This window comes from Budorcas taxicolor, chromosome 6, assembly GCF_023091745.1.
Source record: "Budorcas taxicolor isolate Tak-1 chromosome 6, Takin1.1, whole genome shotgun sequence".
NCBI lineage: Eukaryota > Metazoa > Chordata > Mammalia > Artiodactyla > Bovidae > Budorcas > Budorcas taxicolor.
In genome coordinates this window covers 22,734,573-22,761,238 of record NC_068915.1, presented here as the reverse complement: position 1 = coordinate 22,761,238, position 26,666 = coordinate 22,734,573, and the positions used below count along the sequence as shown (strand labels likewise).

Sequence of the window (26,666 nt, the reverse complement as noted above, 5' to 3'; positions counted from 1 at the left end):
CTTATGCTTTTTTCCTTCTTTTCCCCAGACTGGCTATCACAATGCCCTATCCCCTGGGTAGCCCAAATAATTTCATTTATGGTAGTTTTCAGCTCCAGAATTTTTAAAAATAATGTTTATCTTTTTTACTGATATTTCTTATTTGTGAGATGTTCTCATATTTCCATTTATTCTTTAGAAGCAGTTTTCTTGGTTCTTTGGACATATGTATAATATCTGCTTTAAACTCTTTAGTTAACTTCTATATACTTTATTATACTTTTAATCATCATTTCATTCTCAAAAAAAGGCAAAATATTGAAATAACCGCTTGTTTCCTATGTTAATATGCCCAACCTAGTCAACAGAATCTCACCAATTTTCTCTTTGCTTCTTCTTATGTTTAGAACACAAGAAACTGTATATATAGTTACTAAGTAGGATTTAGAGGCAGGAAAAAACATGAGAAATCTGTGCTGCCATTTTGGGTAGAAAAAAGAATTAAATTATTGAATGAAGTTAATTAAACCTAAATTATCCCTTCCCCACCCTTATTCTAACTCAGCCCTGGTAGGTGATTCCCCCAACAGCAGGCGGGAGGACCAGGCCCCAACACAGACACAGCCTCCTGTATGTGGCAGAGCCTCAAATACAGCACACGTTATGAGAGTCTGGGCACTGCTGCTGGGCCTTGGAGGCCTCAGCAGGCTTCCCTGTCACTAAGTTTAGCACAAGAGAGGACATTCCAGGCAGATCCTCCCCACTGGGCAACACTGTAAGGGCAGGCAATGAAAAGGGATAGTGGCAAAAACACAGACCCACATTATAGCTTTCCCTGAATCCCCTGGATTGAATAAGGCCCAGGGTTCCTATGCGATGCAGAGATGACAATTTATCAATGTTGAACTTCTTGTCATCACTCAGAAATGGAGAGAAGAACCAGATAGAAAATGGGAAAACACAGCATTTTAAAATACTAAGTGGAGGCAGAGCAGAGTCAGTCCTTCACAGAGATGACAATGCTTGCAAACTATGACGTCCACTTCTGAAACCCAGCTTGACCTACATGCCAGCGCCTAAGTGCTTGTGCAGTGTCTCAGAACCCACCACCCACAAGCACAGGCCAGCGTCTCCTAGTTTATTCAGACTAAGAGATGAAGACCCAGCAGAGGAGGAGAATCCTTTCTTCCAACCAGTGTCAGTCCATTTCCAGTCTGAAAACCTCCTCTGCCCAGGAGGACTGACTGTCATCTTACCACCTCTTTGACAGGAGAGGAGTCCACCCACAGGGTGTGGCCTGCCAGCCTCCACAAAGCCTCACAATAAAACTGACTAACCACCTTTGTTCACCTTTATTCACACAGAAGACATACAAAACCAGTATATAAATGTGTGCTTTTTTATATTACAAAATCATGTTGATACTATGCGACACAGCACGATGATTACAAAATGTCTTCCTTTTCAGATGAACACTTCTTGTCCTGATCTTTAGTTTATCTGACGGTGGTTCTGGGGAACAGCAGTGGAAAGAGAAAATAAAGCTTCCGTTCCCCTCTCCAGCACTGTTGAAAACTGTGTTTTCAAGTTTGTCAGTTTCTGGAGGTGTGTTCAGATCTTGGAATCAATGCTTCTTGAATTTAACACAGAAATACAGGCCAGTATCCTGGAAATATAACAGCTCCCATTGACTGACTAAGCCTTGGAAGCTTATGACAAAACGACTTTGATCTCCCCAGGCATGCCAGGATCTTCCCAGAGAGTGGCCTTCCCACAAATAGAGGTCGGTTACTATTTCCTTTGGGTAATTTGAACACTGCACTCTAAAAGATGCCCTGTTCTCAGGATTCAGGTACTAAAGCCTTTTGTGAACTTGGGGAGTGGTTGTATTACTTCTGTGAGTTCTGGCTTAATTATAACAATTATTTTGTTCATCTATACAAAATGTCAAATGTCATCTATCTGCTTAATCAGCATTTCAGGAAATCAAAAGCCATTGCCTTTGTCAGACTGACCTGATGAAACATCTTGGAGGCATTCCTCAGTACTAATTAAAATAATAGACATTGTCACACGGTGCAATTATTTTCCAGAAAACAGCTGACGTGTACACACTATGCTTGGCGAAAATCCTGGCCAGTTTCGCAAGAATGTTTATTCCAGACTGAGATCATCTCTAAAAAAAGAGAGAGACAGACAGACAGAGGAAACAGGGATGAAAGATTGATGGAAAGAAGGAAGAAAGGAAGGAGGATTTCTTAATAATCAAGAGAGAATTTTAGATTTAAAGTTGCCCTTCACATTCTGACTGTATACCTACATAATTCTATAATAAAACTTTGTTAATTACAGAAAGGACATTTTAGTACAAATAAATTTTATTAATAGCTTGAAAATCTATGAAGTTCAAAGAGTTATCAATATATCACTTTTTTTACTTTTTTATTGATGTGCCGTTGATTTACAATATTATATTAGTTTCAGGTGTGCAATATAATGATTCAATATCTTTACAGATTATACTCCATTTAAAGGTATTATAAAATATTGACTATATTCTCTGTGCTATGCATTATATCCTTGTATCTTATTTATCTTATACATAGTAGTTTTGACTCTTAATCACATACTTGCCACTCCCCATCCTTCCCCCCACTGCTGTTAACCACATTTGTTCTTCATATTGGTGATTTTGCTTCTGTTTGTTTGTTCATTTGCTTTATGTAATTTATTTTAAATTCAAAATACAACATTTTGCTATTTATATTTAAACAAAAATGTGTAAAGCTTAAAAACCTTAGGAAGCATAACATGAAATCATGAAAATAATTACATATAGAATAAATTGTCTGAGAGGTGAAACATTTCATTTTTACCAGAGAGATTCATTAATTTAAAATGTTCTAACCTCAAATTCACATTGAAGAATCAGAGCATTGCATTTTTTTCAGACTTTAATAATTTCTACAGTTAACATAAGTGACTTTAAGGAAGATTAATCAAAAATCAAGCTATATTCAGAAGGTTCACGGAAGGGAAAATACAGAGTGAACATTTGCAAATAAAGACAAGCATTATGGAAATGAAGAGTCATGATGTACTCCATTCCAGTTTTGCAGATGTGTAGAACACATCTGTGAATCATTCACTTAGCCTTCAAACTGTATGATCATTCACACACTCAGAAAATGCTGGGCATTATCAAGTTTGGAGGAAGCCAGTGCTGACATGTTGATCCCTTATCTGGGAAGAAGGAATTATAAAGTTTTCTTTCTTTCAGACTTAATTTGCTCCTGATTTCTGAGTCTTACTAAAAGGCAAGGAGGATAAATTGTTTTTCCTGCACTTTTGATTCAGTCTGGAACTTTTACTGAAAAAGAAATTTTTGTTTTATTCTTGCCAGTCGTCTAAGAAGGAAGGTTTATTTTGAGATTAAAATGTATTAGCTGGTAATGATTTGGTTTAATGAAAATATTGGGATTTGGGGTTCTGAAGGGAAAGAATTTATAGCTTTTTTCAAAATTTATTGTAGTCCCCATAATATCATTATTAAAACATAGCCTCCTTTTTGTTTATCTGCATTGTTTTTCTGGATGTTGGCTTGTAGAGAACTGTATTTGAGTAGAACTTGTATTTGAGTAGAACTTTAAGATTTCATGTAAAGATTGCTCTAAATTCTCATTCAACAAACCATGTACAAGAAATTCAGAGACAATGTTGAATAGTTAGACAAAATTGTGGGTTACCTGAATTTCCCACTTTATAGTTTCTCTTTGAGAAAGCTTTTAAATGGACAGGGAAGAGGTATTACTATCCATATAAAGGTATTTAGTAGGTTATAAAATAAGCTTTTCTTTTGTGAGTTTCTAATCAATATGACCATAATTGCTCATGGGAACTCTCCTTTAGAACTAAGTAAAATAAAATATTATTGACATCATGGCATTTTCTTTTTGCCGTATTTTCATTGTCTGTGTCTGTGTGTGTGTTCAGTTGTGTCTGACTCTTTGTAATCCCTTGGGCTGTGGCCCACCAGGCTCTTCTGTCTGTGGAATTTTCCAGGCAAGAATACTGGAATGGGTTGCCATTTCCTCCTTCAGGAAATCTTCCTGACCCAGGGATGGAACCTGTGTCTCTTGCATCCCCTGCATTGGCAAGTGGATTCTTTACCTCTGTGCCACTGGGGAAGCCATATTTTACATTTTTTTCTATGTAAGATATTTTCATTTTACATAGAAAAAATTATTTCCATTACATTAACTGCAGTTTAAATAATTTTTTTTGAAAATCAGCTTTATTTTATTACTATTTTTATTTTTAATATAAATTTATTTATTTTAATTGGAGGCTAATTACATTACAATATTGTATTGGTTTTGCCATACATCAACATGAATCCGCCACGGGTGTACACATGTTCCTCATCCTGAACCCCCCTCCCACCTCCCTCCCTATACCATCCCTCTGGGTCATCCCAGTGCACCAGCCCCAAGCATCCTGTATCCTGTATTGAACCTGGACCTGCGATTCGTTTCATATATATTATACATGTTTCATTGCCATTCTCCCAAATCATCCCACCCTCTCCTTCTCCCAGAGTCCAAAAGACTGTTCTATACATCTGTGTCTCTTTTGCTATCTTGCATACAGGGTTATCGTTACCATCTTTCTAAATTCCATATATATGTATGTGTTAGTATACTGTATTGGTGTTTTTCTTTCTGGCTTACTTCACTCTGTATAATAGGCTCCAGTTTCATCCACCTCATTAGAACTGATTCAAATGTATTCTTTTTAATTGCTGAGTAATATTCCATTGTGTATATGTACCACAATTTCTTATCCATTCATCTGCTGATGGACATCTAGGTTGCTTCCATGTCCTGGCTATTATAAACAGTGCTGCAATGGACATTGGGGTACACATGTCTCTTTCAATTCTGGTTTCCTTTGTGTGTATGCCCAGCAGTGGGATTGCTGGGTCATAAGGCAGTTCTATTTCCAGTTTTTTAAGGAATCTCCACACTGTTCTCCATAGTGGCTGTACTAGTTTGCATTCCCATTAACAGTGTAAGAGGATTCCCTTTTCTCCATACCCTCTCCAGCGTTTATTGCTTGTAGACTTTTGGATCGCAGCCATTCTGACTGGCATAAAACTGTACCTCATTGTGGTTTTGATTTGCATGTCTCTGATACTGAGTGATGTTGAGCATCTTTTCATGTGTTTGTTAGCCATCTCTATGTCTTCTTGGAGAAATGTCTATTTAGTTCTTTGGCCCATTTTTTGATTGGGTCGTTTATTTTTCTGGAATTGAGCTGCATGAGCTGCTTGTATATTTTTGAGTTTAGTTTTTTGTCAGTTGCTTCATTTGCTATTATTTTCTCCCATCCCGAAGGCTGTCTTTTCTCCCATCCAGAAGGCTGTCTTTTCACCTGCTTATACTTTCCTTTGTTGTGCAAAAGCTTTTAATTTTATTTAGGTGCCATTTGTTTATTTTTGCTTTTATTTCCAATATTCTGGGAGGTGGGTCATAGAGGATCCTGCTGTGATGTATGTCGGAGAGTGTTTTGCCTACGTTCTCCTCGGGGAGTTTTATAGTTTCTGGCCTTGCATTTAGATATTTAATCCATTTTGAGTTTATTTTTGTGTTAGAAAGTGTTCAAGTTTCATTCTGTTACAAGTGGTTGACCAGTTTTCCCAGCACCACTTGTTAAAGAGATTGTCTTTTCTCCATTGCATATTCTTGCCTCCTTTGTCAAAGATAAGGTGTTCATAGGTGCATGGATTTATCTCTGGGCTTTCCCTTTTGTTCCATTGATCTATATTTCTGTCTTTGTGCCAGTACCACACTATCTTGATGACTGTAGCTTGGTAGTATAGTCTGAAGTCAGGCAGGTTGATTCCTCCAGTTCCATTCTTCTTTCTCAAGATTTCTTTGGCTACTCGAGGTTTTTTTGTATTTCCATACTTATTGTGAAATTATTTGTTCTAGCTCTGTGAAAAATACAGTTGGTAGCTTGATAAGGATTGCATTGAATCTATAGATTGCTTTGGGTAGTTCCTCATTTTCACTATATTGATTCTTCCAATCCATGAACGTGGTATATTTCTCCATCTATTAGTGTTCTCTTTGATTTCTTTCACCAGCGTTTTATAGTTTTCTATATGTGGGTCTTTAGTTTCTTTAGGTAGATATATTCCTAAGCATTTTATTCTTTTCGTTCCAATGGTGAATGGAATTGTTTCCTTAATTTCTCTTTCTATTTTCTCATTGTTAGTGTATAGGAATGCAAGGGATTTCTGTGTGTTGATTTTATATCCTGCAACTTTACTATATTTATGAATCAGCTGTAGTAATTTTCTGGTGGAGTCTTTAGGGTTTTCTATGTAGAGGATCATGTCATCGGCAAACAGTGAGAGCTTTACTTCTTTTCCAATCTGGATTCCTTTTATTTCTTTTTCTGCTCTGATGGCTGTGGCCAAAACTTCCAAAACTATGTGGAATAGTAGTGGTGAGAGTGGGCACCCTTATCTTGTTCCTGACTTTAGGGGAAATGCTTTCAATTTTTCACCATTGAGGATAATGTTTGCTGTGGGTTTGTCATATATAGCTTTTATTATGTTGAAGTATGTTCCTTCTATTCCTGCTTTCTGGAGAGTTTTTATCATAAATGGATGTTGAATTTTGTCAAAGGCTTCCTATGCACCTATTGAGATGATCACATGGCTTTTACTTTTCAATGTGTTAATGTGGTGTATTACATTGATTGATTTGCAGATATTGAAGAATCCTTGCATCCCTGGGATAAAGCCCACTTGGTCATGGTGTATGATCTTTTTAATGTGTTGTTGGATTCTGATTGCTAGGATTTTGTTAAGGATTTTTGCATTTGTGCTCATCAGTGATATTGGCCTGTAGTTTTCTTTTTTTGTGACATCTTTGTCAGGTTTTGGTATTAGGGTGATGGTGGCCTCATAGAATGAGTTTGGAAGTTTACCTTCCTCTGCAATTTTCTGGAAGAGTTTGAGTAGGATAGGTGTTGGCTCGTCTCTAAATTTTTGGTGGAATTCAGCTGTGAAGCCATCTGGACCTGGGCTTTTGTTTGCTGGAAGATTTCTGATTACAGTTTCAATTTCTGTGCTTGTGATGGGTCTGTTAAGATTTTCTATTTCTTCCTGGTTCAGTTTTGGAAAATTGTACTTTTCTAAGAATTTGTCCATGTCTTCCATGCTGTCCATTTTATTGGCATATAACTGCTGATAGTAGTCTCTTATGATCCTTTGTATTTCTGTGTTTTCTGTTGTGATCTCTCCATTTTCATTTCTAATTTTATTGATTTGATTTTTCTCTGTTTGTTTCTTGATGAGTCTGGCTAATGGCTTGTCAATTTTATTCAGCTTCTCAAAGAACCAGCTTTTGGTTTTGTTGATTTTGCTATGGTCTCTTTTGTTTCTTTTACATTTATATCTGCCCTAGTTTTTAAGATTTCTTTCCTTCTACTAACCCTGTGGTTCTTCATTTCTTCCTTTTCTAGTTACTTTAGGTGTAGAGTTAGGTTATTTATTTGACATTTTTCTTGTTTCTTGAGGTATGCCTATATTGCTATGAATCTTCCCCTTAGCATTGCTGTTACAGTGTCCCACAGGTTTTGGGTTGTTGTGTTTTCATTTTCATTCGTTTCTATGCATATTTTGATTTCTTTTTTGATTTCTTCTATGATTTGTTGGTTAGTCAGCAGCGTGTTGTTCAGTAAATCAATCAATTACAACTAGACTTTTATTAAGCTTTTTCTTTTTTTTTTTTTCACTGTGCTTTGTGCAGGATGTTAGTTCTTTGACTAAGGATCAAACCCATGCTCCCTGGAGCATGGAGTTTTAACTACTGGACCACAGGGAAGTCCCCTTTATCATCATTTTAGCCCTGTTATAGTTAAAAAGAAAAAATATCTATGAAGATATACTTTTGATTGAATAGTTTTAAATAATGTGAATTTTTCCATCTAACCATCCTCTTCTTTACGAGTGTGTTTCATCAAATTTTCTTGTAAATTTTCATGTGTTTCTTGTTTGCACCAGAGAGGTTAACCCACTTATATTCTTTGAGAAAGTATTAATGAGGGGTAGGAGAACTGGGTGAAGAAAGTCAAAAAGAAAAAGAAGAAATTTAATGCTAAAAACCTATTTGAAATCACAGCTCAGTGGCCTATCTCGATGGATAGAAAATAAAATTATTGACAGTATTAAATAATATTAAGGAGAAAAAATATAAAATGGTGTTTTTAAGACAAAGCAATAGACTGTAACTGCAGAATGTTTATATGCACAGATAAATTATTTTAAATAATAAAAAATGGTTTAATATTTTTTTAAAAATTGATAAAATCAGAAAGGATCAGTATTACAGATGCAAAGTTAATATTACAAATTTAGTCCTTCGATCCAACATTTCCTGAACTCCCTATTACATGTCACATGCTTTCTTAGCTGCTGGAGGTGCAAGAGGAATAAGATGCTCTGACCTCAGGAGGTGAGGGCTTCCCAAATGATGCTAGCTATAAAGACCCTGCCTGCCAATGCAGGAGATGTGGAAGACGTGGGTTCAATCTCTGAGTTCAGGAAGATCCCCTGAAGAAAGGAATGGCAACCCACACCAGTATTCTTGCCTGGAGAATTCCATGGCCAGAGGAGCCTGGAGGGCTACAGTCCATGGGGTTGCACTGACTCGAACATGACTGACCCAACAGCACCCCTGCACAGGATGTGACGATTTACAGAGAAGACATAAGCAATCAGAATACAGTGTGATCTCTGTGATTGTGAAAGGACAGCAGTTGGAACTCTTTCATTGCAAGTGATTGAAAACATAATTCAAACTGGCTTACTCATCTCACATGCTAGTAAAGTAATGCTCAAAATTCTCCAAGCCAGACTTCAGCAATACGTGAACCATGAAATCCCTGATGTTCAAGCTGGTTTTAGAAAAGGCAGAGGAACCAGAGATCAAATTGCCAACATCCACTGGATCATGGAAAAAGCAAGAGATTTCCAGAAAAACATCTATTTCTGCTTTTTGACTATGCCAAAGCCTTTGACTGTGTGGATCACAAGAAACTGTGGAAAATTCTGAAAGAGATGGGAATACCAGCCCGCCTGACCTGCCTCTTGAGAAATCTGTATTTAGGTCAGGAAGCAACAGTTAGAACTGGACATGGAACAGCAGACTGGTTCCAAATAGGAAAAGGAGTACGTCAAGGCTGTATATTGTCACCCTGCTTATTGAACTTATATGCAGAGTACATCATGAGAAACGCTGGACTGGAAGAAACACAAGCTGGAATCAACATTGCTGGGAGAAATATCAATAACCTCAGATATGCAGATGACACCACCCTTATGGCAGAAAGTGAAGAGGAGCTAAAAAGCCTCTTGATGAAAGGGAAAGAGGAGAGTGAAAAAGTTGGCTTAAAGCTCAACATTCAGAAAACGAAGATCATGGCCTCTGGTCCCATCACTTCATGGGAAATGATGAGGAAACAGTGTCAGACTTTATTTTTTGGGGCTCCAAAATCACTGCAGATGGTGACGGCAGCCATGAAATTAAAAGACGCTTACTCCTTGGAAGAAAAGTTATGACCAACCTAGATAGTATATTAAAAAGCAGAGACATTACTTTGCTGACTAAGGTCCACCTAGTCAAGGCTATGGTTTTCCCTGTGGTCATGTATGGATGTGAGAGTTGGACTGTGAGGAAAGCTGAGCACTGAAGAATTGATGCGTTTGAACTGTTGTGTTGGAGAAGACGCTTGAGAGTCCCTTGGACTGCAAGGAGATCCAACCAATCCATTCTGAAGGAGATCAACCCTGGGATTTCTTTGGAAGGACTGATGCTAAAGCTGAAGCTCCAGTACTTTGGACACCTCATGCAAAGAGTTGACTCATTGGAAAAGACTCTGATGCTGGGAGGGATTGGGGGCAGGAGGAGAAGGGGACAACCCAGGATGAGATGGCTGGATGGCATCACGGACTCGATGGACATGAGTCTGAGTGAACTCTGGGAGATGGTGATGGACAGGGAGGCCTGGTGTGCTGCGATTCATGGGGTCGCAAAGAGTCGGACACGACTGAGGGACTGAACTGAACTAAGCAATAAAGTGAGTGAAGTCGCTCAGTTGTGTCCAACTCTTTGTGACCCCATGGACTGTAGCCTACCAGGCTCCTCTGTACATGGGATTTTCCAGGCAACAGTACTGGAGTGGATTGCTATTTCCTTCTCCAGGGGATCTTCCCGACCCAGAGATCGAGCCCGACTCTCCCACATCGTAGAGAGATGCTTTATCATCTGAGCCACCAGGGAAGTCAAGGAATTTAATTGGTTCACATAACCAAAATTGAAAGAGACAGAGTGGTCCATAGAGCTGACACATAGCACATTCCAATTAGAGGTGAAGTGATGTCACCAGGACTGGCATGTGCTCCTCTCTTAATCCTCTTCTGCTGCTGCTGCTAAGTCACTTCAGTCGTGGGTGACTCTGTGTGACCCCATAGATGGCAACCCACCAGGCTCCGCCATCCCTGGGATTCTCCAGACAAGAGGACGGGAGTGGGTTGCCATTTCCTTCTCCAATGTATGAAAGTGAAAAGTGAAAGTGAAGTCACTCAGTCGTGTCCGACTCTTCGCAACCCCATGGACGGCAGCCTACCAGGCTCTACGTCCATGGGATTTCCCATGCAAGAGTACTGGAATGGGGTGCCATTGCCTTCTCCACTTAACCCTCTTCCACCCTGCATTCTTCCACCCTGCATTTGTTCTCAGGCTCTAGTGATGGCTCCTGGTGATTCCCAGTTCATGTTTTACTATGAATTCTTTAGGTAAAGTGGCTTTTTATTACCCAGTATTAATGAAAGAGTAAGATTTGTGAATTTAATAAGGTATCTGTATTTTGTCTTTCTCTCCTTCCCTATTGGTCCTGTACTCCTGCTTCCTGGGGTCATATTTCTGAGTAAACTTCATGTACATAAGCCTTCATCTTAGGCTCTGGTTTGAAGAGACTCAGGCTATTAGCCCAGCACACATTGACCCTAACTGCCTCTGACCCTTTACAGTAGACTTCCAACTACTATGATTCCTTCTACTTCATAGTCATTGTCCTTTGGTCACAGGCAAACCTAAGGGCAGAAACCTAACAGCCAGGTTGGACCACTAAGAATCTTCCCCAGGAGTTTGAAAATGGATTGAGAGAAAGTTGTTCCCTCGATGTGGCAAACTGTACCTAATGAAGCTTAGTGGTTTCCTTCCTTCCTGTGGTGTGCTGGAGCACACTTGCAAGAGCTGATAGTTAATTTTGCCCAGCAGCCTGTTGAGACCTGGAAATTTGCCATGGTGAGCACATTTCATTATAAAAGTCAGCAGTTTTATAATCTGGCCTTTATTGTCCCACAGAGCCAGTTTACCATCACACTACTGCTTCCTTCCTTATGTTTTCTAACATTTGAGAAATATTCTTAAGGATCCAATTAGAGGTGAAGAAATACAGACCAAGCATCAGAGGTCAGGCAAAAGCAAGTAATCCCCAAACAAAGAATGTTGATAACTTGTGTTGGGAAACACAATTTTCAGCTGAGTGCTCTCCTGAAATGAAGACCCCTACTCCCACAGAGCAGCTCCACTTGATATTCTCACCCATTAGCAGGCTTAGAGCTAAACTGGCCTACAGAGACAACCCTTGGCCTGGCCTAGTTATTACCAGGAGACACAGGGCAGGTGGCGACACAGGTCCACAAATTAACAAGCAACAAGAGAGACGGGCGACAATGCCGCCCACATTCTGAAGCTGTGACCTCAGCGTATGTGTCATTGGTCGATATCACCAGTAAGATAAACCAGTCCTCCTCCTGTAAGGAATAACATGCCACAGGAATAAAACAAAGGATAAAACTGTTTCCTCCAGTATTGCTCCCTTCTGAGGAGGAAAGGAGAGAGGGGTCTGTTCCACAATAAGAAGGTGAGCAGCCGTGCTGCAGCTGTGGTTTCTGCAGTGAGGTCTGAGGAACAGAGGAAGCCACAGCTCACAAGAAGATGGAGCCTAGGATGGAGAGCACTGAAGCTTTAGGCTCTTGCTGACTCAGTTCCTTTGGGAGATCTGGCAGATAAACCTCCTAGTATGACACAGATAACAATATCTTGTTAATGTTGGCCACTACTTACTTATTAATGCCAGCCTGCTACTTCAAAGATTATGTTTTAAAATTTAGTCACCACCCACTAGTAAATATTTAGGCTCTTTTCAGTTCTCTACTCTAGCAAATACGGATAGACAGAGTTAAAGAAAAATTATCTGACACTTGTTAGAGCAGTAAGGACAAATTTATCAAGACACTTGCAATAGTGAAGGCCTTGTGCTCAATTCTGAATACAGTAAGGACAAGTGGGGATTTATGGCTGAGAAGCAGGGTGAGGGGTTGATGGATGGAAAAAATGCTAAGAGGAGACTTCAAGGGTAGGGGCATTCTTGCTAAACTCATCTAACAGATTTTTCCCTAAAGGCAGGTCAAGGGATTATACATCAAAGTTAGGGGGTGCAGAATCTGATCAGACATCACACATGATTAGATATCAAGGATGAGGCAATTCTTGTCAAACAAGGCTGGACAGGAAGTTGACCTGCCATGTCCTTGGCCATGGAAGGCCAGGGTCAAAGCTTGGTTGAGAACAGGGTTCAGGGGAGCCTGACTGAAGCTTGATCAAAAAAGAGAGCATTTAGGAGACAGGGGAGAGAGAATTTGTTTATTAAAACAAATTCCCAATAATGCACTTCAGTCAAAATACATGAATTTTTATGGTTCTTGTTACACATTATCAATGGCTCTTTGAAAGAATTACGCTTACAACTACGTGCTCATTTCTCAAAATTTTTAACAGCATTTTCTTTTGATCAATTCTTAATATACGTAAATATCTAAAATTCTTCAATCATCCTGGAAAAAAAATCTATGGACAATCATCTCATTTTGTATTTTATTACTAAAATTTAATGTTTTTCCTTGTTAAACCTGCCTTTTGGAGTTGTGGTTGACATCTCTATGACATCTTTATGACAGCAATCATATTTTCTTTTTTTCTGAAGTACACACTGGAATTTATTTCAGATGAGATGGTTTCTACTTTCCAACCACTTATTCCATTAAATTCTTGCCTGGAGAATCCCAGGGACGGGGGAGCCTGGTGGGCTGCCCTCTATGGGGTCGCACAGAGTCGGACACAACTGAAGTGACTTAGTAGCAGCAGCAGCAGCATTCCATTAAAATCTAGATCACTTCTACACACAAAGAATAGCCTCTTAGTATCAATATTTGCATGACTTTTTTCTCTCTGAGTCAATCAGGAACAAGGTAACTTCTCAGCCACAGTCCATTGTTCAAGGGGGTTTTCTGCCCACTTAATTAAACCATTCACTAAGTATTTACTCAGTTATGTTCTTCGTTGAGCTCTCTTCCCATATGCCTTACATGTAAATCACCTTGAACCAACATAGAGGATGCAGGTTTAGTAAGAGTTCTTAGTATCTTTATAGGATATAACATCTTTGAATCTTCTCTGTTAGAAAATACAAACAGTTGGGTGCACTAATGACCATGCATTCTACCTACACAGACAAAACCAGCATTCCATTAGAGGGTTCCACTGGGAAGTTCTGCAGGATGGAAGAACAAGGTACCCTGTGCTTTTACTGAAATACCTCCGCATTATCTCCTCACAGCTGAGAACTACTGACTGGGACAAAGGACATGTGACTCATCGAAAAAGCTAATGACAGTAGGTTACATTTATTGAACCCTGTCAATATACTGTGCTGTTTTAAGTCCTTTTCATGTGCTTAAATTCAATGAATTCAGTTCAAAATTAAATCAGTTAATGACCTCTAAACCTATGAAATTAGGGTCATTAGTATCCCACTGTACAATTATGGAAACTGAGGAACCAAGTGATTCAAAATATTGCCCATAGTCACATAACAAGAGGCAAAATTGAGATTCAAGCCAGGCCTGATTCCAGACATTAAGCTCTTGGATGTCCAACTCAACAGATAATTTTCCTCAGTGATACTAATATATATGTTCATTGACTTTATTTAGACCTTTAAAAACAAATTCATGAATTCATCCCAATTGGTTCAGGTACTTCCACTAGTTTAGAATCCAATGTCTAAAATTTTTTGTTTGAGAAACTCTAAACACTTTAATTGGAGAAGGCAATGGCACCCCAATCCAGTCCTCTTGCCCAGAAAATCCTATGGATGGAGGAGCCTGGTGGGCTGCAGTCCATGGGGTCGTGAAGAGTCAGACACAACTGAGTGACTCCACTTTCACTTTTCACCTTCGTGCATTGGAGAAGAAAATGGCAACCCACTCCAGTGGTCTTGCCTGGAGAATCCCAGGGATGGCAGAGCCTGGTGGGCTGCCGTCTATGGGGTCACACAGAGTCAGACACGACTGAAGCGACTTAGCAGCAGCAGCAGCAGCAAACGCTTTAATTCTTTAAGCTTCAATGTTATCTTAGGATTTGTTTACAAATTCAGCCATACATTTTGTAATTCTTAGATGTCAGGAAAATCCAGTCAGCTGTTCCTAGACTGAAGCACTCTCATTTGCTATGATGCTCTAACATAGCAGCTCTGCCATCCCTTTTTCATGTAATTCTTGGGCATTCCTCAATATCTTTATATGTTTTTCTTAAGATGCATTGACTAGAGCCACAAAAAGTATTATAGACTTATACGTTAAAGGGATTTGTTGAAATGCAGGGGAGCTTTATTTTGTTTTTTATGTGTCTTTGATGATGAATCTTCTTGACCTTCTTGGCAATGGGGATGCATTTTAGCTCTTCTTGGAAATCCCTGTCTCCAAGGTCATAATGAAACATGTAGAATTGTGGTGCAGCAGAAAGAACTCTAGGTAGGCAGCTCACATCCAACTTCTTGCTTTGATCATTTGTAGAAGTGTAATTGGGGGAACTAGGTACAGTTGACCCTCAAACTGTGCAGTGGATTGGGGTGCCAACCCCCCAGGCACTCAGAAATTGATGAAAAATTTATAGCCACCCTGCCCTCCCTATCCTCCGTTCAGTTGTCTCTGTGGTTCTGCATAAGCAAATTCGCCACGCTCAGGTTGTATAGTCCTGTGTATCTACTATGGGGAAAAAAGATCTGTATAAGTGGACCCACACAGTTCTAACTCATGTTGTCCAAGGGTGGTGGTTGTTCAGTCACTCAGTCATATCTGACTCTTTGTGACCTGCAGCACACCAGGCTTCCCTGTCCTTCACTATCTCCTGGAGTTTGTTCAACCTCATGTCCATTGAGTCGATGATGCCATCCAACCATCTCATCCTCTGTTATCCTCTTCTCTTCATGTCCTCAGTCTTTCCCAGGATCCAAGCATCGGTTCTTCACATCAGGTGGCCAAAGTATTGGAGCTTCAGCTTTAGCATCAGTCCTTCCAATGAATATTCAAGGTTGATTTCCTTTAGATTGATTGGTTTGATCTCCTTGCTATCCAAGGAACTCTCAAGAGTCTTCTCCAGCACCGCAGTTTGAAAGCATCAATTCTTCAGTGCTCAACTTTCTTTATGGTTCAACTCTTGCATCTATACATGCCTACAAGAAAAACCATAGCTTTGACTAGACAAGCATTTGTTGGCAAAGTGATGTCTCTGCTTTTTAAAACACTGTCTAGGTTTGTCATAACTTTTCTTCGAAGGAGCAAACTTCTTTTAATTTCATGGCTACAGTCACCATCCACAGTGATTTTGTCAATCTGCCCATTTAACTAGGATCTTACATGTGCGCTTAGTCACTCAGTCATGTCAGACTCTGTGACCGCATGGACTGTAGCCCGCCCGGCTCCTCTGTCCATGGAATTTTCCAGGCAAGAATACTGGAGTGGGTTTCCATTTCCTTCTCCAGGAAATCTTCGTGACCCAGGGATTGAACCATGTCTTTTGTGTCTCCTACCTTGGCAGGTGGATTCTTTACCACTTCACCACCTGGGAAGTCCTGTTCAAGGTGCTGCTGCTGCTGCTAAGTCACTTCAGTCATGCCCGACTCTGTGTGACCCCAGAGATGGCAGCCCAGAGCTGTATTATAATCTCAACTTCCTTTCTCATGAAATGGGACAATTGAGGAGCAACTTTATTATGGTGATTAAGAGCTCATATATTAGAGCCAAACCACCTGGTTCAAAACCTAGACTGGTTCCCTGTGAGCATGACCTTGGGCAACGTACTCCACCCTCCTGTGTCTTAGTTTTCTCATATGGAAATGAAAATGATAACAGTCATACCTACTTTCAAGCATCAAATGGTTATCACAAACATCAGATATATGTAAACAACTTTGATCCTAGAACATCATCTAGGCCAATATATGCTAGTTACTGTTAATCACAGAATATTTTAAGGATTAAGTAGGAATAGGTAATGCCTGAACTGTTATCAAGCACCTAGACATTATTTCATTCCTGTCCTCAGCTGCATTGAGCACTTACCACATGCAAGGTATCATAGGAGGCTGCATGCCGACTAGCAAAAAAAATCAACAAGTCACTGTCCTCGCTAATCATGTTCCATGAGAAAATGAAACAATACACGATAAAATGAAAACTAGCATTTATTGGAAACCTACTATTGTGCTGGCCATCCTCTAGGCCAGGGAAGTATATACCTTAAAGACTAGTCGCTGTCCTCACAGCGCTCTCAATCTAGAATAACAAAGAGCATGTTATTTTCATTAAAACAGAGCTCAAACCTTTGCATTTAAAAAGTGATCACAGGTCTGAGGAGACTTGTGATGTCACAAGACTTGGATCTGTCTGCCTCCAAAGTCCCAGGCTCTTTCCAGGATCCTGTTTAAAACTGCTGACAAACACATAATTTCTCCAAAAAGTGACTCGTACCAGGACAAGACCTATGCATGTGTTGGCAATTTAATGTTGCCAAATGGATTCTCTTTCTCTGATCACAGACCCCAGACATTCGTATGGCGAACGTCTTTGCTCAGGCAAAGGATTGCCTCACCCAAGCATATCTGCACCTGGCACTGACCCAAGCTGCTTTGTATGCTAAAGCTAACTTTGAAACTACATGTTTAAGATAAGCATCTCATTAAATTGAAAAGTAAAATAATAACTATTGTGACTGCTTCCTTATGCTAAAAATCTTAACAACTCTAGGCAAACTAAAAACAGCCAAAGTTGTCTTCTAATAAAAACTAAGCTGTTGAGTTAATGAAGTGAAAAGCAAATAACAATTAAATTAACAAGTAAAAAGTCCAACCCCCTCTGAAATTGGTACATGTAACTTCAGGAAAAAAAAATTTGAAGACCTGACTTGTGATAATTGTTTTCTCTTTCAGGAGTTGTTACAAATATTTTGTTGCGGGAAGTCTTCCCTTAAATTTGTGCTAGTCTGCAGCACACTGAACAAACATTATTTTAAAAGAAGAAAGCTGTTTAAGTTGCTCTATTTTAATAGACAACCATGAGTTCATTAATGTAAAGTTTTCAATCAGATGGCCCTAAAAGGGAGTTTCCCTTATAGAAAGCCCCCCTGATTCACAATTCAGGAGAAGGACTTCACACAGTTTCTAAACTTGAGCAACTCTTAGACAAGAAAGAGGGAAATTAAGATGTGAAAACTTATTTTGCATAAAACTCAACTAGAAAGCAGTGTAAAGTCCTGTCATAGAATGATTTTATTTAGGTAAACAGAGACGTATGGAAGAAAAGGGATTCTATAGCTACGTGGAAACAATAATGGGGAGTAAAGTGCTTTAAAAGCATTGCTTCCTGGACTCTAATATACATACATCTGAAGCACCTAAGGAATCTTGTTAAAATGCAAATTCTGTTAAAATGCAAGGTCTGAGGTGGAGTCTGAGATTCAGTGCCTCTCTCAAGCTCCTCAGGTGTTGCCATCCATCCTGATCACCCAAGCACACCTCGACCCACAACGTGTACAGAATCTGCTTATTGTAAAGGCCATATCCTCTGTTAAGTTTAAACAGAATCTTATAAATTAATCTGAAAAGTTCAGTGTGTGTGTGCTCAGTTGTGCACGACTCTTTGTGACCCCATGGACTATAGCCCTGCTGGGCCTTCTGTCCATGGGATTATCCAGGCAAGAATACTGGAGTGAGATGCCATTTACTCCAGGGGGTCTTCCCAACGCTGGAATCGAACCCTCATCTCTTGTGTCTCCTGAATTGGCAAGTGGATTCTTTATCACTGCGCCACCTGGGAAGCTAAGAGTTCAGGTGCTTGTACAGATAAAAAGTTAGGAAGTAACTATTTATTCAGTCACCATTATTGAGTTTTCTACATCCCAGGTCTTACGGTTATTGTTGTTCAGTCACTAAATTGTGTCCAACTCTTTTGCGACCCCAGGGACTATAGCCCACCAGGCTCCTCTGTCCATAGGATTTTTCAGGCAAGAATACTGGAGTGGGTTGCCATTTCCTACTGCAGGGAACTTACCCGACCCAAGGATCAAACACACATCTCACCCACTGAAGGCAGATTCTTTAACACGGAGCCACCTGGGAAGCCCCAGCCCTTAGGGCAGGTCCTGGGAATTCAACAGTAACTAAATCAAGTGCCTTTAAATATATTTCAGGAGACTGAATACAAAAGCAGATATAAGCATCCAGTCATCCTTATTAAGTCAGACATTAAAGAGATAGCAAAATTGTAAAATAATGCCACTTTTCTCACCAAATGTTGCTTTGTTTGGAAAATATACTTATTTTACATAAATGTTATTTATGTTACTGTGTAATAGGTTCATTTTTTAAATAAATAAATATGTTCTTAAAATTTTAAGGGTCTTTGATAAATCTACTTTTGACTCTTCCCCAGAAAGAACAAAAGGAATGTGGATTAAAAGACTTTTCATCAATCAATAAATAAATGACCTTTCATAATTCACAAGTCAAAATGAATCTGTCCTGGTCCTTGTGTTAACTTTTTGTTGACATAATATTTTTAGGAATCCTGCCAGATTGTTTAGATGTCGGATGTTGAAAATAACTGGCAGTTTAATGCCATGAACTAGGATTGCTCTGTTTTGTATGAACTAGTAATAGAAATTGCAAGGTGTTTGTATGCATGGCACAGTTTACTAGCAACTACATTATGGCAAGTTTGATAGATCATATCCATTAAAATTAAAGCAAATAAGTATAGTTATGTGGCAAGAAAATTTTTTACCTTAGTTTGGATTAATATGTGCAAGTGCTCCAGATTAAAGTCCTAGCTTCTGCCTCAAATTTCTCTGTACAGTATAAACAATAGGAAGGCTTGTACTCATCAAAGGCTTCGCTGTTCTTTCATAAGCATCAGGTACTATGGCTGCTGCACGTTAAATGGCAAAATAGAACCACCAAGTAGGTTTTCAAATTCCATCAGGTTGAACATGTTGGAACGATGACCTACTCAAACTCCTTCTGTTCTATCACAAGCAGCCAAAACTGGATGACTCTAAGCAAGAAGAGAATGGGCGGGTAAAGGGGCCATGTCTGAGGAGTGTAGAGGCAAACAGCATGGGAACCAAGGGCAAATCTTTGCTCACCAGGTTTCACCTCTTCAAAAGCTGCCAGCAGGTGGCAGCAGTCGTCACAGCTGGTTGGATTGTACGAATTAAAGCGGTTTCCCAAAGGGAACCTGTGCTGCTGCATTAGATTTAGAAGGGCAGGGTGGTAATAAGGGTAAAGTGACAGCAGTCTGTTTAGACTAAACAGGCTTGAGGACAATACGATAACGTAATTTTGTACTCAAAAGTGAAACAAACGTGGTGTCATACATTTTTTTTTTTAATTAGTTGATTCATTTATTCTCAGCTGCTCTGGGTCTTCATTGCTTCCCGCAAGCTTTCTCGAGTTGCGGGGAGTGAGGACTACCCTTTGTTGCGGTGCGTGTGTTTCTCGTTTCAGCGGCCTCTCTTGTTGAGGAGCAACAAGGCTCTAGGCGCCAGGGCTTCAGTAGCTGCAGCCCACGGGCTCAGTAGTTGCGGTTCACTGGCTCTAGGCATGCAGGCTTGGTAGCTGTGGCCGGCCCATGGGTTTTGTTGCTCTGTGGCCTGTGGCATCTTCCCCGACCAGGGATCGATCGCATGTCCCCTGCATTGGCAGGTGGATTCTTTACTGCTGAGCCACCAAGGAAGCTCTCCTGGTTTTTTTTTTTAACTGAAGTATAGCTGATTTACAATGTTGCAGGTGTATAGCAAACTGATTAATTTATAAGTATATTTATGTCAGATTATTTTCCATTATAGGTTATTACAAGATAGTCAATATAGTTCCCTGTGCTATAGTGGAGAAGGCAATGGCACTCCACTCCAGTACTCTTGCCTGGAAAATCCCATAGAGGAGCCTGGTGGGCTGCAGTCATGGAGTCGCGAAGAGTCGGACACGACTGAGTGACTTCCCTTTCACTTTTCACTTTCATGCATTGGAGAAGGAAATGGCAACCCACTCCAGTGTTCTTGCCTGGAGAATCTCAGGGACAGGGGAGCCTGGTGGGCTGCCGTCTATGGGGTCTCACAGAGTCGGACACGACTAAAGCGACTTAGCAGCAGCAGCAGCAGCGCTATAGAGTTGGTCCTTATATATCTAGTTCATAAATGTGTGTGTGTGATAAATCACTTAGTTGTGTCCGACTCTTTGCAACCCCATGGACTGTAGCCTGCCAGGCTCCTCTGCCCATGCAATTTCCCAGGCAAGAATACTGTAGTCGTTGCCATTTCCTTCTCCAGGGGATTTTCCCCACCCAGGGACTGAACCTGGGTCTCCTGTATGGCAGGTGGATTCTTTACCATCTGAGCCACCAGAGAAAGCCAGTTTATATATAGTAGTGTGTATATGTGAAGAAGGAAATGGCAACCCACTCCAGTGTTCTTGGCTGGAGAATCCCAGCGACGGTGGAGCCCGATGGGCTGCCGTCTGTGGGGTCGCACAGAGTTGGACACGACTGAAGAGACTTAGCAGGAGCAGCAGCAGCAGTGTGTATATGTTCGGAGAAGGCAATGGCACCCCACTCCAGTACTCTTGCCTGGAAAATCTCATGGACGAAGGAGCCTGATGGGCTGCAGTCCATGGGATCTCAAAGAGTCGGACACGACTGAGCGACTTCCCTTTCACTTTTCATTTTCATACATTGGAGAAGGAAATGGCAACCCACTCCAGTGTTCTTGCCTGGAGAATCCCAGGGACAGGGTTGCCTGCTGGGCTGCCGTCTATGGGGTTGCACAGAGTCAGACACTACTGAAGCAACTTGGCAGCAGCAGCAGCAGTGTGTATATGTTAATCCCAGATTCCCAATTTATCCCTACCCTCCACTGTCCCGTTGGTAGCCAAAAGTTTGTTTTCTATGTCTGTGAGCCTATTTCTGTTTTGTAAGTTCATTTGTGTCTTTTTTTTTTAGATTCCACATATAAATGATATGTGGAAAGATTCTTATCTTTCATAGGGTGTTCTTTTAGCAAAAATCTTGGCTAGTGGGAATAAACAGAAATTGTTGCAATTTTCAAAGGAAAGGAAGAGGGACCCAGGTAGAGAATAGATTTCAATTGAAAGACGTATGACTAAAGCGTAGTTCCAGAACTGTCTCCATGAACAATTTGTTTCACACATTATATTTGTAGAGGTTTCCCTTTGTGCCAAGCACAAAGGGAAACACCTAAATGTTAATTTCCTTTTCCTAATTTAGTCTCACTACCACAGGAGATCTACTCCAGAACACCGTTCCTTCACCAGCCTTTAGGAACTCTATTTTTGCTTCTCATGCTATTCCCATAGGAAAATCATTACAAATATAATGACCATGAACGTCTGGGAAACAGTAGCAGACAAACCTGGAAGACAGTCAGTAATGAAGTGCTTCTTGCTGAGCATGGTTTCAAGCCAACAATAACTCTACAGAACAATCACATTTATAATAATCATAAATGTAATTATACTAGTTGCCACAGCCCCAGATCAATGTTCAATTTTAAAGGCTTCTGTTATCATTAATTGGCCTCTTACACTTCTATACAGCAAGATATTCACCATATGTATCCTTGCTTTAATTTCTGAACAGAGTAACTTAGAAGAGAGAAATTCTTTCTCAGCTTAAAAAAGAGACTTGTGTTTATCTTGTTGAGATACACAATTAAGACTTGAGGACATGTAGATTAGGGCCCTACTATTCTTCCCCTTATCATCTACCTTACCATCTATGTGTAATATTTTTATTCTAATAAAATAGACATCAAAACTTTAAAGACTAAAATTTATTCTGGGTTAATGTCTCCCTTTTTTGCAACTTATGAATCCTTCATCTAGAGTGAACTAAAAATGAACAAACAAGTGAATCATTCATGGTTTGGAATGACTCAGAATTCTGAAGAATAGACAGGTTAATTACTATATATTACTTCCCAGAACAAAAATGTGCAAGTTTGTGACCCAAATGGCTTTATAAAAATCCACCAAATTCTACTGACACTAAGGTTTCAAAAGGGAACTTTTGAGCTAGAGGGGAAATGTAGAGATAATGCAATCCAACATTTTCACATGGCAGATGAGACAGTTTAAAAAGTGTAATCAAGAATATTTATATTTTTAAATTTGAAGGATGTAATTTTGGAGTACTCATGACTATATATATGTATGTATATATATGAAATTAAAGTAATTAGTTTTGAAGCCTTCCTTCTTTTAGGACAAAAAGCCTTTGTTGCTAACCATGTAAACTATGAATTCCAAGTAGCCATGTGTTTCATTACATGAAATGGCTGTTTCATGAGATCCTATCTGGCTCAACCTGGCATACATTTAACAATAACAAGCTTACAAAGAGATAATACTAACATCAATGTACCTATGTAGTTTGAAAAGAGAATAAAATGCTTAGAGTGGTACAAGTATTTGGAAAAGCAAGGAGAAAAATATGGAAATGGAATAATACATGTTTGTGGCAACAGAAGTGCAAGTAGAACCCTCCTATGTCACTTATTAGAAATTAAATACTGATTCTAGTTATTAGATATTCAATATTAGAGATAGGGATGGCATTTTTCACATAATCAGAACAAATAATTCTAAAATTAGTATGAAAGCACAAAAGACCACAGATAGCGAAACAATCTTAAGAAAGAAGAACAAAGTTGGAGGTACCATGCTCCCTGATTTCAAACTATACTACATCAGTATGATACTGATGCAAAACCAGACACATGGATCAAAGGAACAGAGTACAGAGCCCAGAAAAGAACCCACACTTATATGGACAACTGATCTATGACAAAGGAGGCAAGGATGTACCGTGGGGAAAAGATAGCCTCTTCAGTTAACGGTATTAGGGAAACTGGACAGCCACACACAAGAAAATCAGACTAGATTATATGCACTATATACAAAAATAAACTAAAATGGATTAAAAACGTAAATGAAAGCCTTGAAACCATATAAGAAAACCTATAAGAAAACATTAGCAGTATGCTCTTTGACATCAGTCTTCGCAATATGTTTTTGGATCTGGATCCTCAGGCAAGGGCTTCCCTGGTAACTCAGCTGATAAAAAATCTGCCTGCAATGCTGGAGACCCTGGGTTGATTCCTGGGTTGGGAAGTTCCCCTAGAGAAGGTAATTGTTACCCAACCCAGTACTCTTGGGCTTCCTTGGTGGCTCAGACAGTAGACAATCTGCCTGGAATGCAGGAGACACAGATTGGATCCCTGGGTCAGGAAGATCCCCTGGAGAAGGAAATGGCAACAACTACAATATTCTTGCCTGGGAAATCCCATGGACAGAGGAGTCTGGTGAGCTACAGTCCACGGGGTCGCAAAGAGTCAGACACGACATAGCGAGTAGGCTGCTAGAGATGTAATGCATAACATGGTAAATACAATTAACACTGCTGTATGTTACATATGAATGTTGTTAGGAGAATAAATCCTAACAGTTCTCATCACAAGAAAAATTTTTTCTTTTATTTTGTATCCATGAAAGCGGATAGACGTTCACTGAATGTATCATGGTAATCATTTCATGATGTATGTAAGACAAACCATTATGCTGTACACCTTAAACTTATCCAGTGCTGTATATCAATTATATCTCAATAAAACTAGAAGGAAAAAAGAAATTAGAGGGAAAAAAAAGTACTTGTGTGTTCTGTGGGTCACCAGAAGGAAGCTGAAGAGAGAATTTTTCTGGACTTTAAGAGGCAATTTCAATTTGCCTAATATGCTTCTTCCCAACTTTCCATTAACATACCCATGAATATAGTTGATTTTGTTTATAAACTCAAAGGAGTTCTGCAAACACAGATGATCTTATTTCCCCCAAACGAGGGGTGCAATTTTTCCCTAAAGATAGTGAAGGGAGATGGGTTGCACTAGATAGCAAACTCACCCTCTGAACCCAAACCAAACATTCCTGAAGGGGATGGGGGTGTACTTCTGCTTCATACTCAAGCTAACTCCACCTCTCTTCAAAATATAGTAGCAGAACATGTGCCCATTCCTCATACCCATCAACGCAGAGTTGTCTGACACCCTCCTGCACAGGCTAGACCACAGTGAGAGAGCGGACCCCAAAGTGAGATACAAAAATACACATATTTAAGATAAAATGTATTTGTATGTTTTAAGGTATAATGTCTGTAAAAGGACAATTAGCATTTTCACATTATTAGTTAGCTTTTTCTCTTTAGAGATACAGGACTTTCACCTTAGCATTCCCTAGTAACTATTTTGCTGGGTTACCAAAAAAAAAAAAAAAAGACTTGGAGTAATAACAGCTTCAACCCAACATAGAATTTTATGGTAAGACAATAAACAGGTTTGTAAGTCAGTCACATCATAAGATTTTACATCCAAAAATACAAAGTTCTGAACCTGGGGGAAAAGGAGGAGAAAGAAAGGTAAAAGGAGCAAGATTATATTTATAAATATTGTCCTATAGCTAATAAATTGAATGCAAAAGCACAAAGAACCCTGGAAATCAAAATTGGATGTATTTCTAAAAATAGAGATAAATGTTAAACTAGCTCCGTGAGCCCCAGTTTCATGAACAAAGACTGAATTTGGGGTTGGGGACTGGAACTGAAGAAGAGAAGTTCTGCTTTCCCAAGCTCCTTTCAGCACGTCCCACAAGTGGGATAGAAAGTGAGTTTAAATTTTAGTCACAAACTCAAAGGTATCAGAAATCCAACCTGCTTTATTTTTACACAAATCAACTTCATGTTTATTTCAAGTTCCCATTCCACCAGGAGCCAGGTTGTTTATTGTAGCACCAAGGTAAGAGGCAGGGTATCTGCTCTTCAGTGTCAACCATCCACAGGAGTAACCAGCTGAGACATCTATCATCCAACCTGGTCCTTAGGGCTTGATCATCATCAGTCCAAACAAAATGCCACTGAGATGTCACCCCATTCTACGGTAAGGGCGCTCTGGTCACTTTCTATGATCCCTGTCATCCTGGACTCATTGATCAGTCTTTCCTTTTCTCGGCTGTTGCCAGTTCCCAGAACTCTGCTTATAAGGCAGTATCCAAGGGCCCTGTACAGACGATGTACAGCTCCTCCACTTGTCCTCCCTCTCTTTCCAACTGTAGAAATATTTTTCTGTCCTCTATGGAGTTGGAGAAATACTGTCAGTGCCCAGATATCTTCTCTATATCTTAATATTTCTCTAAACACTCTAAGCTTTTCAAAGATAAGTTACAGAACCGTAAGAAATAAATTGCTTCTTTTTACACTGAGTCAAGTAATGCAAAGTGGTCTAGACCTTTGAAAGATTAACCAAAGAAAGAAAATGACAGAAAGTATGGGTCAGATGGAGGAACTGCCTCTAAAATCATATCCCCTTAGTACTAACATTTCCATTTTTTGTTCACTTTAGATTCTTTTTTATCCCTTTATCACTGGTGAAAGATTTCTAATTTCCATGTGGGACTTTGTATATCCTTAATCTTTTAAAGTTAATTTCTAGGATAGCTACATTTTAGAGGATGCTTTCTTTAAAAGTAATGTTTCAAGGACTGAAATGAGGTTGTTGTATAACTAGTAAATTATCTATTTTTAAATGTGTACAATCCATCTCATTTCCAAAGATTATGCACTATTAATCTATTATTAATTATATTATTCAAATTCTCTTATTCTTTAAATGCCTGAACTATGTTGTTAAGAATCTTTTCAATACAAAAAACAGAAACCCAATTCAAACTAGCATAATGCATTAAGAGAACTGGTTGGCTAATATAATTGGGATTTCTAAAATATAAACTTCTTTAGCAAAGGCTGGGTCTAGGGGTTGCAGTGATGGAATTGGTACTGTATTTCTTCATCCCTTGGCTTTGCTTGCCTGTTTTCATTTGTCAGGCCAGCTCTATCCACGTGGCAACAAGATAGCTCCTGGGAAGCTTATTGGTCCCTGCATGCTGTAATCACAGGAACAGAGACTCTTTTTTTCTCCCAGCACCGTCAAGACAAGATAAAGGACTCTGATTCAGTTTAGGTAAGTTGCCCACTTAGGCCCAGTCTTTAAGTCACACAGATAAACCACTCTGATCAATCAGTTTAGGTCACACATCATCTCAACTGGGATTTCACAGAGGCAAATCTGAGTCAGTAATTGCTTTGAGAGTAA

At 39.5% G+C, this 26,666-nt stretch overlaps 1 pseudogene; it reads right to left on the bottom strand.

The window, feature by feature from the left end:
• The window catches only part of LOC128050018 (60S ribosome subunit biogenesis protein NIP7 homolog), a 41,077-nt pseudogene extending 16,529 nt beyond the window's left edge, over positions 1–24,548 (bottom strand).
• Between the last annotated feature and the right edge of the window lie 2,118 nt (positions 24,549–26,666).